The sequence below is a fragment of the Clarias gariepinus genome, chromosome 2, assembly GCF_024256425.1.
Source record: "Clarias gariepinus isolate MV-2021 ecotype Netherlands chromosome 2, CGAR_prim_01v2, whole genome shotgun sequence".
Classification (NCBI taxonomy): Eukaryota; Metazoa; Chordata; class Actinopteri; order Siluriformes; family Clariidae; genus Clarias; species Clarias gariepinus.
This window is the reverse complement of record NC_071101.1, coordinates 48,667,501-48,680,000: the sequence shown is the minus strand read 5'-3', so window position 1 is coordinate 48,680,000 and position 12,500 is coordinate 48,667,501. Positions and strand designations below refer to the sequence as shown.

At 39.9% G+C, this 12,500-nt stretch overlaps 1 protein-coding gene across 7 annotated transcripts in view; it reads left to right on the top strand.

The window, feature by feature from the left end:
* Positions 1-12,500, top strand: part of lama2 (laminin, alpha 2) — a 124,354-nt gene that overhangs the window by 866 nt on the left and 110,988 nt on the right. The window lies entirely within an intron of this gene.

Sequence of the window (12,500 nt, the reverse complement as noted above, 5' to 3'; positions counted from 1 at the left end):
AAATGGAAATAGAATTGAAAAAAGAGTGAGAAAGAACAACATACATAGAAAAGGGAAGAATAGAAAGGAAGGAATGAAGAATCATAAGAAACAGAAGAAAAGTGAACAAAAAAAAGTGAAACGAAGGCAAGAACCTTAAATAAAGTGAAAAGAAAAAGATTATATAAAATTGAACATATTTTTATTTAGTGTTAATATACTCTATTATTTTATTATTTTCATTAACGTTTTATTTCCTTGATTTTTAAAATATAAATTTATATAAAAAAACTTTTTTTGACAAATTTCACATGGATCAGAATAAATCTATATAAATATAGTTAATTCCAAATTCTTTACTTTATAATGGAGTTCTGTTAAAGTTCATAGCTCTCTTTCTCACACACACACACACACACTCACACACACACACACACACAGGGTTCTAAAGAAAACCTTTAAAGGTGTGTGTGTGTGTGTGTGTGTGTGTGTGTGTATGTGTGTGTGAGGCTAAATCTAAGCGCTGGAGTATAATTAGTGAGGTGTAAGAGCAGTGACAGGGCTGAGTGATTGATTAGCGAGACGCTCAGTGTGTTAGCGAACATAGCAAGGTTACGGCGCTCTGTATAACCTCCACTCCTCTGTCTCTCTGTCTCACTCTGTCTCACTCTCTCTCTCTCTCCCTTTCTTTCATATCTGAGCATCGATGAGATCAAAGCTTTGTATTTCCGCATCTCTTCGAGGCGAGTTGTATGGGTTGTATGTAAGGGGCGGAGCTTCTGAAGGAAAATAATCAGCGTGAGGAGGCGGGGTTACTCTTCTCCCCCTGAGTCTGATTCTTCTGATTCTTTCTGCTTTCATAACGTTTCTGCTCACTGTACAGATGTTTGCGTGTAGAGTTTCTTGCGTGTGTTAAAGCAGCTGTAAACATCTGCTTCCATCGTTAGTCAGACACAAAGCAAACACACAGCTGTTCTTATCTGGAGCTCGTCAGACATCCGACAGCTCCGTCTCTGACACGCCGCCGTGTATCAGACTGATACTGTCACAGGGACGAGGGGAGGAAACTAGACGCGTGTAACAGATGATAGAAGGAGAGGAAGCAAAAAGTACAAGAAAAAAAGCAAAGAAATAAAAGAGAAATGAAAAGAACAGGAGGAAAGCAAGAAAAAAATTAAAGAATGATGACTAGTAAAAAAAAGAAAACCAAAACAAGAAAAAAACAAAAAACAAACAGACACAAGAAGGAGAGAAAGCACACACACAGGAAACAAAGAAGAGAAAAAGAAAGAAGAGATTTCTGACATGTTAGAGGAATATCACACTTGTGCTGTTACTGTCTCAGTGCTGTTACTGTCCATTATCAGCACTCGGGGAACGTCGCATTATTACCGGCAGAGAACAAATCAACATCTTCTGACCAATAGGGGAATCGAACCTAACACCACACTCTCTCTCTCTCTTTGTGCTTTACTTGTTTTCTTCTTTTTCTGTCTTTTGAATTTCATTCTTCCTTTACACCTTTTCTTTTTACTTGTAATAATTCTTTCTCTTTTTGTTCTTTCCTTCGTTCTTTCACTCGTGTTCTTTCTGTCTTTCCATTTTTTTGCTGTATGACTTCTCAATGTTCTGTATTTCCGAAGAAAGCACTCATCTTTTATTGCTCTCTCTCTCTCTCTCTCTCTCTCTCTCTCTCTCTCTCTTTATTTCTCCTCTCTGAGGATCTTTTTTATTTTCCATAGAGAGAGAGAAATGAGAAAAGACAGGAAGTACAGGAGGAGGAAATCAATATGTAATTCAGGGAACATGGCCGCCTCAGCGCCGAGGAAATGTTAAGTTCATTAAACGGCTGATGGTGGAAAAAAATTATTTAACAAAAAAACATATTTGAGAGAGAGAGAGAGAGAGAGAGAGAGAGATAAAAGACGAGTGCTTTCTTCAGAATTGTAAAATACACCGATTACACAATATTCTCTTCTCTGAATTTTTTTTCTCTAAAAGATAGCGTTCATCCATCTGTGACTGGATATAAGTGTGTGTGTGTGTGTGTGTGTGTGTGTGCTAGTTTTTATCTCAGAAACCCGCAGAACATACTGCCGTACAAGTAGCTATCATATCAGTTGCACTTTGCTTGCTAGTTAGCCTCATGTAGCTGTAGCTAGCTGGTCGCTATAGCACGCCGCTACTTCACAATCCTGACCACGCATGGCATTGGACACCGTACAAGTTGTTCTCTGGTTATATTTTCATCTAGCTAGCTGGTTAATGTGACCTCACAAATTGTGTGGCTAACTCACTAGCTTTCCCTTCTCTAACTTTAGCTACTATATGTGTAGTTTAGGAGCGTTGTTGCTAACTCGCCAGCGGATAAAGCACAATTCTGTTCGTGATTTGTCACCTAACCGATGTAGCACACTTGCTCAGGTTAAACGTCTGGCCTGATCCATCGCTTCAGTTAGCTGGGCTGGGTTTTTGTCAGGAATGAGGAACACATCGGTTGCTAGCCGCTCAGATGTTTCGTGTTTGTAAGGCGTCCTACAGTGTAGCATAGCTAAATTGCTAGTTGTCGTTAGTTAGCCAGCTAGCTAGCTGTTGATGCAGCAGTGAGTGCAGCTTAGTTCAGCACTGAGAAAAATAGCCGTCGCTAATTCAAGCGTCATTTTGGACTCATAACCCAACTCAGATGTTTGACCTTTGACCTCCAACCCTAAACCTCATGCTGGTGAAGGCCAGAGACACACACACACACACATGCACACACATAAACAAGCAAACTCAAAGATATTTATACCACACACACACACACACACACATGGCGTGCAGATGGAAGTGAGTGTTTTTATTGGTGGTCTCTGTAATTCATTAAACTCTGCAGGAACCGTCTCTTCCTCCCCGTCCTCCTCCTTTCTCTCCCTCTCTTCTCCTTCTTCATTCTTTCATCTCTTTCTTCTTCCTCTCACCCGCTACACTGCTGTTCTTATACACACACACACACACACACACACACTTACATTTTTCTTACTCTTATTGTCTTGAGATGTCTTAAGTTTGGCTGTTTATTTAGGAAAAGTTTTATCTGAATCCTTGAATCACAAATCAGATTTTATTCTAATCCCTTCGGTCATTTGAACGTACGCGGGTTAATGGACGAAGCTGACGAGTTGACCGCAAACCATGCAAGCAAACAAACAAACAAACAAACAAACAAAGAGCAGTGTTGAAAGTGCAGAGCTGATTCGGGTCCATCGCACCTTGAGCATGATTAATTTTTTGTATGTATTGTAGATATACAGTATTGTAGATATACATTGTGTGTGTGTGTGTGTGTGTGTGTGTGTGTATCGGTATGCATGCGCCCCTCTCTCCTCCATCAGCAAGAAAGAAAGCCATCATCAGTATTATTATTATTATTACTATTTCCTTTCCTCCCCTTTGCACAGAAAGTGTAATCGAATTCATAGCGTGTGTGAAGACGCATGAGCCGTCGCCGTCGCCTCCGGGCCTCCGTGAGAAACGAAGGAAAAGGCAAAACGAGAAAAGCGTGTTAGCGTTATTAGTATTATTATTATTATATTAGGGCTTTATGTGTTTCCCGGCTCGCGTTACAAATGCGACGAGACTCGGACCTGCAACGGAGCGACCGTTAGCCAGGGATGTGAGCGATGAGCGCCGCCTCCGCCGCGTTTCTGCCGCACGTCCCATCCCTCATCGGCGTTCACGTGACCGGCCTCGCCGCGTTTCCACTGGCCACTGAGCGTTAGAGCTGAAAGCACAGGATCTGTCACGCGCACGTGGTTATTACGGGAACACGTCGCCGCGTGGGCGCTCGGGGATTTCCTGCTCGCGTGTTTTGTTTTTAAATCCCTTTATGTTTATTTATAAATTTTGCTTTTATTCTTTATTGATTGGAGGATATACAGGGCCGGGAATAACAGTGCAGTGGAATACAGCGTCTGAGGCTAGTCGAGTTAGCATGCTAGCTACGGATTTCACAATCTCTGTCTCTCACTTACTGTCTCACTGTCTCTGTCTCTCACTTGGTCCTTTTGTCTTTTAGTTCTGTTTCTGTTTCTCTTTTCCCCTCATTTTCTTTCCGCCCTCATCTTTCTGTCTGTCTCTCCCTTGTCTTGTTTCTATTGTCTCTCTCTTTAACACTTTTAAATGTCGCTTTATCTGTCTCTCTCTCTGTTATTATTTATTTATTTGTTTGTTCCCTCTTCAACTTTCTCTACCATTCTTTATGTCTCCATCTTTTTTCTCTACCTCTCTATATCTATTTCTAACTTTCTCTTTCTTTAGATGTTTTTATCGTTGTCTTTATCTCTATGTCTCCATTGGTTTAAGCTTTTCTTTATCTGTTTGTCTCCCTCCATTGGGCTTCCTCTTCTTCCTTCTCTTTATCTTCTTTATTAATCTCTCCATCATTATCTCTATCTACTTCTAAATTCCTTTTTATCTTTGGCATTGTCTTTATCTGTCTCTATCTGTCTTGCTTTCTTTATCTTGTCCTCTGTCTGTCTCTCCCTGTGTGTTTATCTTTCTATCTCTTTGTCTGTCTTCCTCTTCTTCCTTTTCTTTTGTCTCTGTCATCTATCTCCCTCTACTTCTTACTCTCTCTTTCTTTATCTGTCTCATTGTCTTTTTTCTGTCTCTCTCTCTCTTTCTCTCTCTCTCATTCACTCTTTCCTGTCTGTCTCTCTGTTTAACAATCAGCCCGCGGGAATTCACACTGACTCAGGTTTAAGTAGTTTGTATTAGACACTATAGGTTCCTATCACAAGACAGGCCACGCCCACTCGTGACGTGTCACAGTAGAGGAACGAGAAACTGAAACACTGAGGTGAAGGTGTACACCGAGAACTATCACCTGAACCCAAAACCACGCCTCCATCCACCCATCCCTTTCTCACCCGCCCTGTTTATTCTCTCACCGTAATGTGAAGCCGTGTGAGTGTGAGGAAAACACAGCGTAAATAAAGAGGGGTTTTATTATTTTTATCATCACTAGGGTACGCGTAAAGCCGCTAAAACAAACGCTAAGTGTGCATTAGCTTCATCACACTCGTCAGTCCATTAGGAGCCATTACACTCATGTCCTGAAAGATCAGCCGTGTTCCTGAAAATCCTTTCTGAAGGACACTAAAAATATTTCACTCACGCAGGCCATTGTGTGTGGAGCTAAATGGAGGCTGTTGTGCTTAGAGCTGAGGACGAGCGGTGCTGCCAGATAACGCCTACCACCATGAGAGAGAGAAAGAGAGAGAGAGAGAGAGAAATAAAAGAAAGAAAGGAATGTCACAGATGTGCCCTTCTTTCCTTTCCATACTTAATTCCCTGCTTGAGATAAATTCTGTTCCCTCTTCATTACACTACCCTCAGACTACACCTAAACACTCCGACACTATACCTATAACACACTAATACTACACCCATACTACATTTATGCTACCCTCAGACTACTCCAAGAACACACTAGACTACACTCAGACTACACCCAATACATACTAAAACTACACTTAGACCACTCTTACACTACCCTAAGGCTGCACCCAAAATTCACTCTGACTTCACTCAGACTACACTCAGACTACATCCATACTATACACTCAGCCTACACTTAAACACTTAGCCTTCCCTAGGACTACACTCGGACTACGCTCACTATATTTGGAATCAACTCACACTGCTATCACACTACACTCAGAATACACACACACACACACTCAGAATACACTCACACTACACTCAGACTACGCTCACTATATTTAGAATCCACTCACATTACTATCACACTACACTCCGAATACACTAGCACTACCCTCAGACTACACCTGAACACACTCAGACACTACACCTATAACACACTAATACTACACCCATACTATGTACATTCATGCTACCCTCAGACTACTCCAAGAACACACTAGACTATACTCAAACTACACCCAAAACATACTAAAACTACACTCAGACTACACCCAAAACATACTAAAATTACACTCAGACTACACCCAAAACATACTAAAACTACACTTAGACTACACCCAAAACATACTAAAACTACACTCAGACTACACCCAAAACATACTAAAACTACACTTAGACTACACCCAAAACATACTAAAACTACACTCAGACTTCACCCAAAACATACTAAAACTACACTCAGACTACACCGAAAACTAGGAACAAATTCCCTGCTTGAGATAATTCTGTCCTCTCTTCATTACACTACCCTCAGACTACACCTGAACAAACTAGACTACACTCAGACTACACTCAAAACATACTAAAACTACACTCAGACTACACCCAAAACATACTAAAACTACACTAAGACTACACCCAAAACATACTAAAACTACACTCAGACTACACCCAAAACATACTAAAATTACACTCAGACTACACCCAAAACATACTAAAACTACACTTAGACTACACCCAAAACATACTAAAACTACACTCAGACTACACCCAAAACATACTAAAACTACACTTAGACTACACCCAAAACATACTAAAACTACACTCAGACTTCACCCAAAACATACTAAAACTACACTCAGACTACACCGAAAACTAGGAACAAATTCCCTGCTTGAGATAATTCTGTCCTCTCTTCATTACACTACCCTCAGACTACACCTGAACAAACTAGACTACACTCAGACTACACTCAAAACATACTAAAACTACACTCAGACTACACCCAAAACATACTAAAACTACACTAAGACTACACCCAGAACATACTAAAACTACACTCAGACTACACCCAAAACATACTAAAATTACACTCAGACTACACCCAAAACATACTAAAACTACACTCAGACTACACCCAAAACATACTAAAATTACACTCAGACTACACCCAAAACATACTAAAACTACACTCAGACTACACCCAAAACTAGTAACAAATTCCCTGCTTGAGATAATTCTGTCATCTCTTCATTAAACTACCCTCAGACTACACCTGAACACACTAGACTACACTCAGACTACACTCAAAACATACTAAAACTACACTCAGACTACACCCAAAACATACTGAAACTACACTGAGACTACACCCAAAACATACTAAAACTACTCTCAGACTACACCCAAAACATACTAAAACTACACCTAGACTACACCCAAAACATACTAAAACTACTCTCAGACTACACCCAAAACATACTAAAACTACACTCAGACTACACCTAAAACATACTAAAACTACACTCAGACTACACCCAAAAATATGAACAAATTTCCTGCTTGAGATAAATTCTGTCCTCTCTTCATTACACTACCTTCAGACTACACCTAAACACACTAGACTACACTCAGACTAAACTCAAAACATACTAAAACTACACTCAGACTTCACCCAAAACATACTTAAACTACTCTCAGACTACACCCGAAACATACTAAAACTATACTCAGACCACTCTCACACTACCCTAAGGCTGCACCCAAAATTCACTCTGACTACACTCACACTACTCAGAATACACACACTACACTCAGAATACAACCAGAGAATACACTCACACTACCCTCAGGATACACCCACATTACAAATACAGTCAGAATACTCTCAAACCACACTCACACTACCCTCAGAGTTTACTCAGACTACAATGACCATACAGTTAGACTACACACACTATACTCAGACTACTATCAGAGGATACACTCAGATTACACCCACACGGAAAAAACCTATATAAAACATATATGTTTTAATATAGGTTTGATATAGGTTTTTAATATATGTGACATATATAAAATTGGCCGTTTTCCTATATTATATGTACATATATGTACATATATGCGTGCGTGCATATATGCGTGCATATATGTACCTATAGACATATATGTGACATATATAAAATTGGCCGTTTTCCTATATTATATGTACATATATGTACATATATGCGTGCGTGCATATATGCGTGCATATATGTACCTATAGACAAATATGTGACATATATAAAATTGGCCGTTTTCCTATATTATATGTACATATATATGTACATATATACGTGCATATATGTACCTATGTGCATATATATGCACCTATATTTTTACCTAGATATTAGTAAAATTATTAAAATCTATAGCTGTTAGACAACATAAATAAAAGGCCAAAATGTAGAAATTAAATTTTTTTTATTTTTTTAAGAACAATCAAATAGTAAAAGAACAAAAATAAGACAAAAAAACTCAACAGGAAGAAAACATATATATATTTTGAGGACCTTCTCAGCTTCGTGAGCTTTGAATTGATAGATGTGCCTGTCTGCCCTCGGGTGGCTGCCGGCCACTTCTTCAATGTAGCATCTAGAAAAGACAAAAATAATAAGACAGTATAATAATAATAAATGATTATTTATTAAAACGTTTATAAACATCTGTAAACTCCATAAGGCATTAGCTTAGCCACCGGGAAATATCATGTTTGTGCTACATACAGAAAGGCAGCATGTTAGCATGATTTACCTAAACTATGTAAATGGCATTGAAAGCCAATGTGTCACACAAGCTGACAAGAGCTAGCTGAAGTGAGGAAAATATTTACTATTATTAGTTTAATATTATCAGAATAAGAGTTATATAAGACTTAATAACTTACAAAGTGTGTCCTCCTGGATTCTCTCTTCAAAATGCTCCCCGTTCGTCGTCAGGGCCACACAGTCTTCTTCTGAGGTAAATGTAAACTCCTCCCACTTTCCAGAACATTCTGAAGAGTTTCCTTGTCCGGGGGCGTGGCCTAGTATGTAAATTAGCCGGACTGATTTCCGTGTGATTGGCGTGTGGGCGTGTCCTGCCTCGGGTCATTAGCAGATAATGCGACAGAAATTCTAAAATGTGTTTTTTATTTAGTTAGTTCTTAGTTATTGCCTTGATAATAGAAAATATGAGCGCATTATGTATGACAGTTGCCAAAGTGAGATATGAGCTAAAATGACCAGATCCTGCCATGAGCTATATAGGAGACATATCTTGTATGTACATATAGGGCTTATATGTGGATATAAAGAAGCAATACAGGAGACCTATATGGCCTGTATATGCACATATATGCACCTCAATTTTGCCTATATGCAGCATATATATTATCATATATATGCATATATACTGCATATAGGCTTCATATATGCGCATATATCCCCATATAGGTGAGGATAAATGTGCATATATACTGCATATAGGCCTTCATATATGCGCATATATCCTCATATAGGTCAGGATATATGTGCATATATACTGCATATAGGTGAAGATATATTTGCATATATCCTCATATAGGTCAGGATATATGTGCATATATACTGCATATAGGTGAAGATATATGCGCATATATCCTCATATAGGTGAGGATATATGTGCATATATACTGCATATAGGTTTCATATATGCGCATATATCCTCATATAGGTTCTTTCCATGTGGGCACTCACAATACACTCAGAATACACACACTATACTCAGACTACACTTGGAATACACACACTACCTACAGAATCACACTCAGGATACACTCATTCAAACACACGACATTCAGACTTCTCAGGCTACAGTCACACTACACTTACGCTACACTCATGTTGCTCTCACACTACACTCAGACTACACTCAGACTACACTAACCTGACGCTACACTCACACTACACAAATTCCCCACACTTTGTGATCTAACACTTGATCTCTGTAGTGAAGTTAAAGCTCTAATCCGCTCTTCGTTCCTGCACGCTGGAGTGAACAGCCTCGTCAGACGGGAGAGTCGCTGCTTTCTTATGAATATTGTGCCATAAAGTGGAGAACATTATGAGCTTTCCAGCGAGTCACACACACATTACCTCGGGAAATATGGAAATCACATCGTTTCCGTTTCATGGAACAGCTCAGGGAGAAAAAAAAATCTAAACGCTGGAGTTTTTTTTTTTGCCAGAGAGGAAGTGCAGTGTGTGTGTGTGTGTGTGTGTGTGTGTGTGGAGAGCGAGATGTGATCCTCTTGATGCTGTTTCTTCATTCAGATTTGTAGTGTGTGTGTATGAATAAATCTAGGCTGGATTCCAGTCCACAATTCCCTGTACCACACACACACACACACACACACACACTCGAGAGCATCCTGGCTGCGTTATAGTTTAAAAAAAAAGCCAAAATTGAAGAAGCTTGTGTGAATCTGAGATAATGACTTCTGGGTCTGAAACACACGCCTCGGTAATGACTCCTGAGGAAAATTAAATTAAAAAAAAGAAAAAAGAGGAAAAAATGCATGATTAATAAACACCCGAGTCCGGTAAATAAAGATTTTGTTTTTAATTATGGGTGGAAAATATTAATACAAAATATATTCAAGAGCAATAGGAAGTTCAACAGTTTAAAATTTTTATATAAAAAAACAAATATATATATATATATATAAAGAATTTAAGAAAAAGAAATAAAGAAAGCATTAGCATTGTAGCTCACATTAAGTATACTGTGAATTAAAATATTGCGACCAGGATATCGTTACTCCTAGCTAGGTGTAGCTAATATACTGTTTCCGCTAAAAATATTTGTTTCCGCACAATTTGTTTTATTTTTGTTTACCATTTTGGTTACAGGCTTATTTATTTACGGATTGTACATGTGATTTTTTTATTTATTTGTTTATTATTTTGTTAAAATCCATTATTTATTTATTTATTTATTTATTTATTTACTTATTTATTCACAAACAAAAGAACACTAGCTAGAACTCATTTCTAGCAAACTAGCAAGCTGGCTAACATTTATGTCTCCTTAAATTAAGTTACTTCATTTAATTAAAGCTAGCAAGCAAGTGACCCTAACGAGCTAGGTACAGTACTAGCATGAGGTCAAATATGTAACCATCTAACCTGGAATTAAAATGCCGCAAGTCACTATATTTTTGAAAACCCTTTTTTGTAAACATGAGTTCACTAGCTGGCTGCGGTTATGTTACTATTTTACCGTGTGTGTAGAAGCAGAAGCTAAGCTTGCAGAAGTTCATTGTGTCATTTACATATTTAAATGTTGAACTATTTGATCCGTCGTTGCACCTCTAAGCATCCTCCCCCGCCTCGCAGTGCAAGTGAGAGGAAAAAAATCAATTGTTTAAGAGTTATTGCAGAGCGTCACGTTTATGGCTGTGGAGAATAATCAGTGTGCAGCGCAGCGCGGTAATAAATGTCCCTAATGGAAGACCTTCAGTCTGTAAGTACACATTCATTACCAGCCTTCCTGCCCTAATCACCCACTATTATTATTATTATTATTCATATTCATATTCTATCCTCCCAATTCCACACTGTTAGACACCATTCCACTCCACACCACTTCACTCTACAACACTCCACTCAACTCCATTCCACTCCATTCCACTCCACACCACTTCACTCCACAACACTCCACTCAACTCCATTCCACTCCACACCACTTCACTTCACAACACTCCACTCTACAACACTCCACTCTACAACACTCCACTCTACAACACTCCACTCCACTCCATTCCACTCCACACCACTTCACTTCACAACACTCCACTCTACAACACTCCACTCTACAACACTCCACTCCACACCACTTCACTCCACAACACTCCACTCAACTCCATTCCACTCCACACCACTTCACTTCACAACACTCCACTCTACAACACTCCACTCTACAACACTCCACTCCACAACACTCCACTCAACTCCACTCCACACCACTTCACTCCACAACACTCCACTCAACTCCATTCCACTCCACACCACTTCACTTCACAACACTCCACTCTACAACACTCCACTCTACAACACTCCACTCTACAACACTCCACTCTACAACACTCCACTCCACTCCATTCCACACCACTTCACTCCACAACACTCCACTCTACAACACTCCACTCTACAACACTCCACTCCACTCCATTCCACACCACTTCACTCCACAACACTCCACTCTACAACACTCCACTCTACAACACTCCACTCCACTCCATTCCACTCCACACCACTTCACTCCACAACACTCCACTCTACAACACTCCACTCTACAACACTCCACTCCACTCCATTCCACTCCACACCATTTCACTCCACAACGCTTCACTCCACAACACTCCACTCCACAACACTCCACTCCACACCACACCACTCCACTCCACTCCACAACACTCCACTCCACAACACTCCACTCCACTCCACAACACTCCACACCACTCCACTCCACTCCACACCACTTTACTCCACAACACTTCACTCCACTTTACTCCACAACACTCCACTCCACTCCACAACACTCCACTCCACACCACTTTACTCCACAACACTCCACTCCACAACACTCCACTCCACTCCACAACACTCCACTCCACTCCACTCCACACCACAACACTCCACTCCACACCACAACACTCCACTCCACTCCACTCCACACCACAACACTCCACTCCACACCACAACACTCCACTCCACACCACTCCACTCCACAACACTCCACTCCCCTCAAACTCC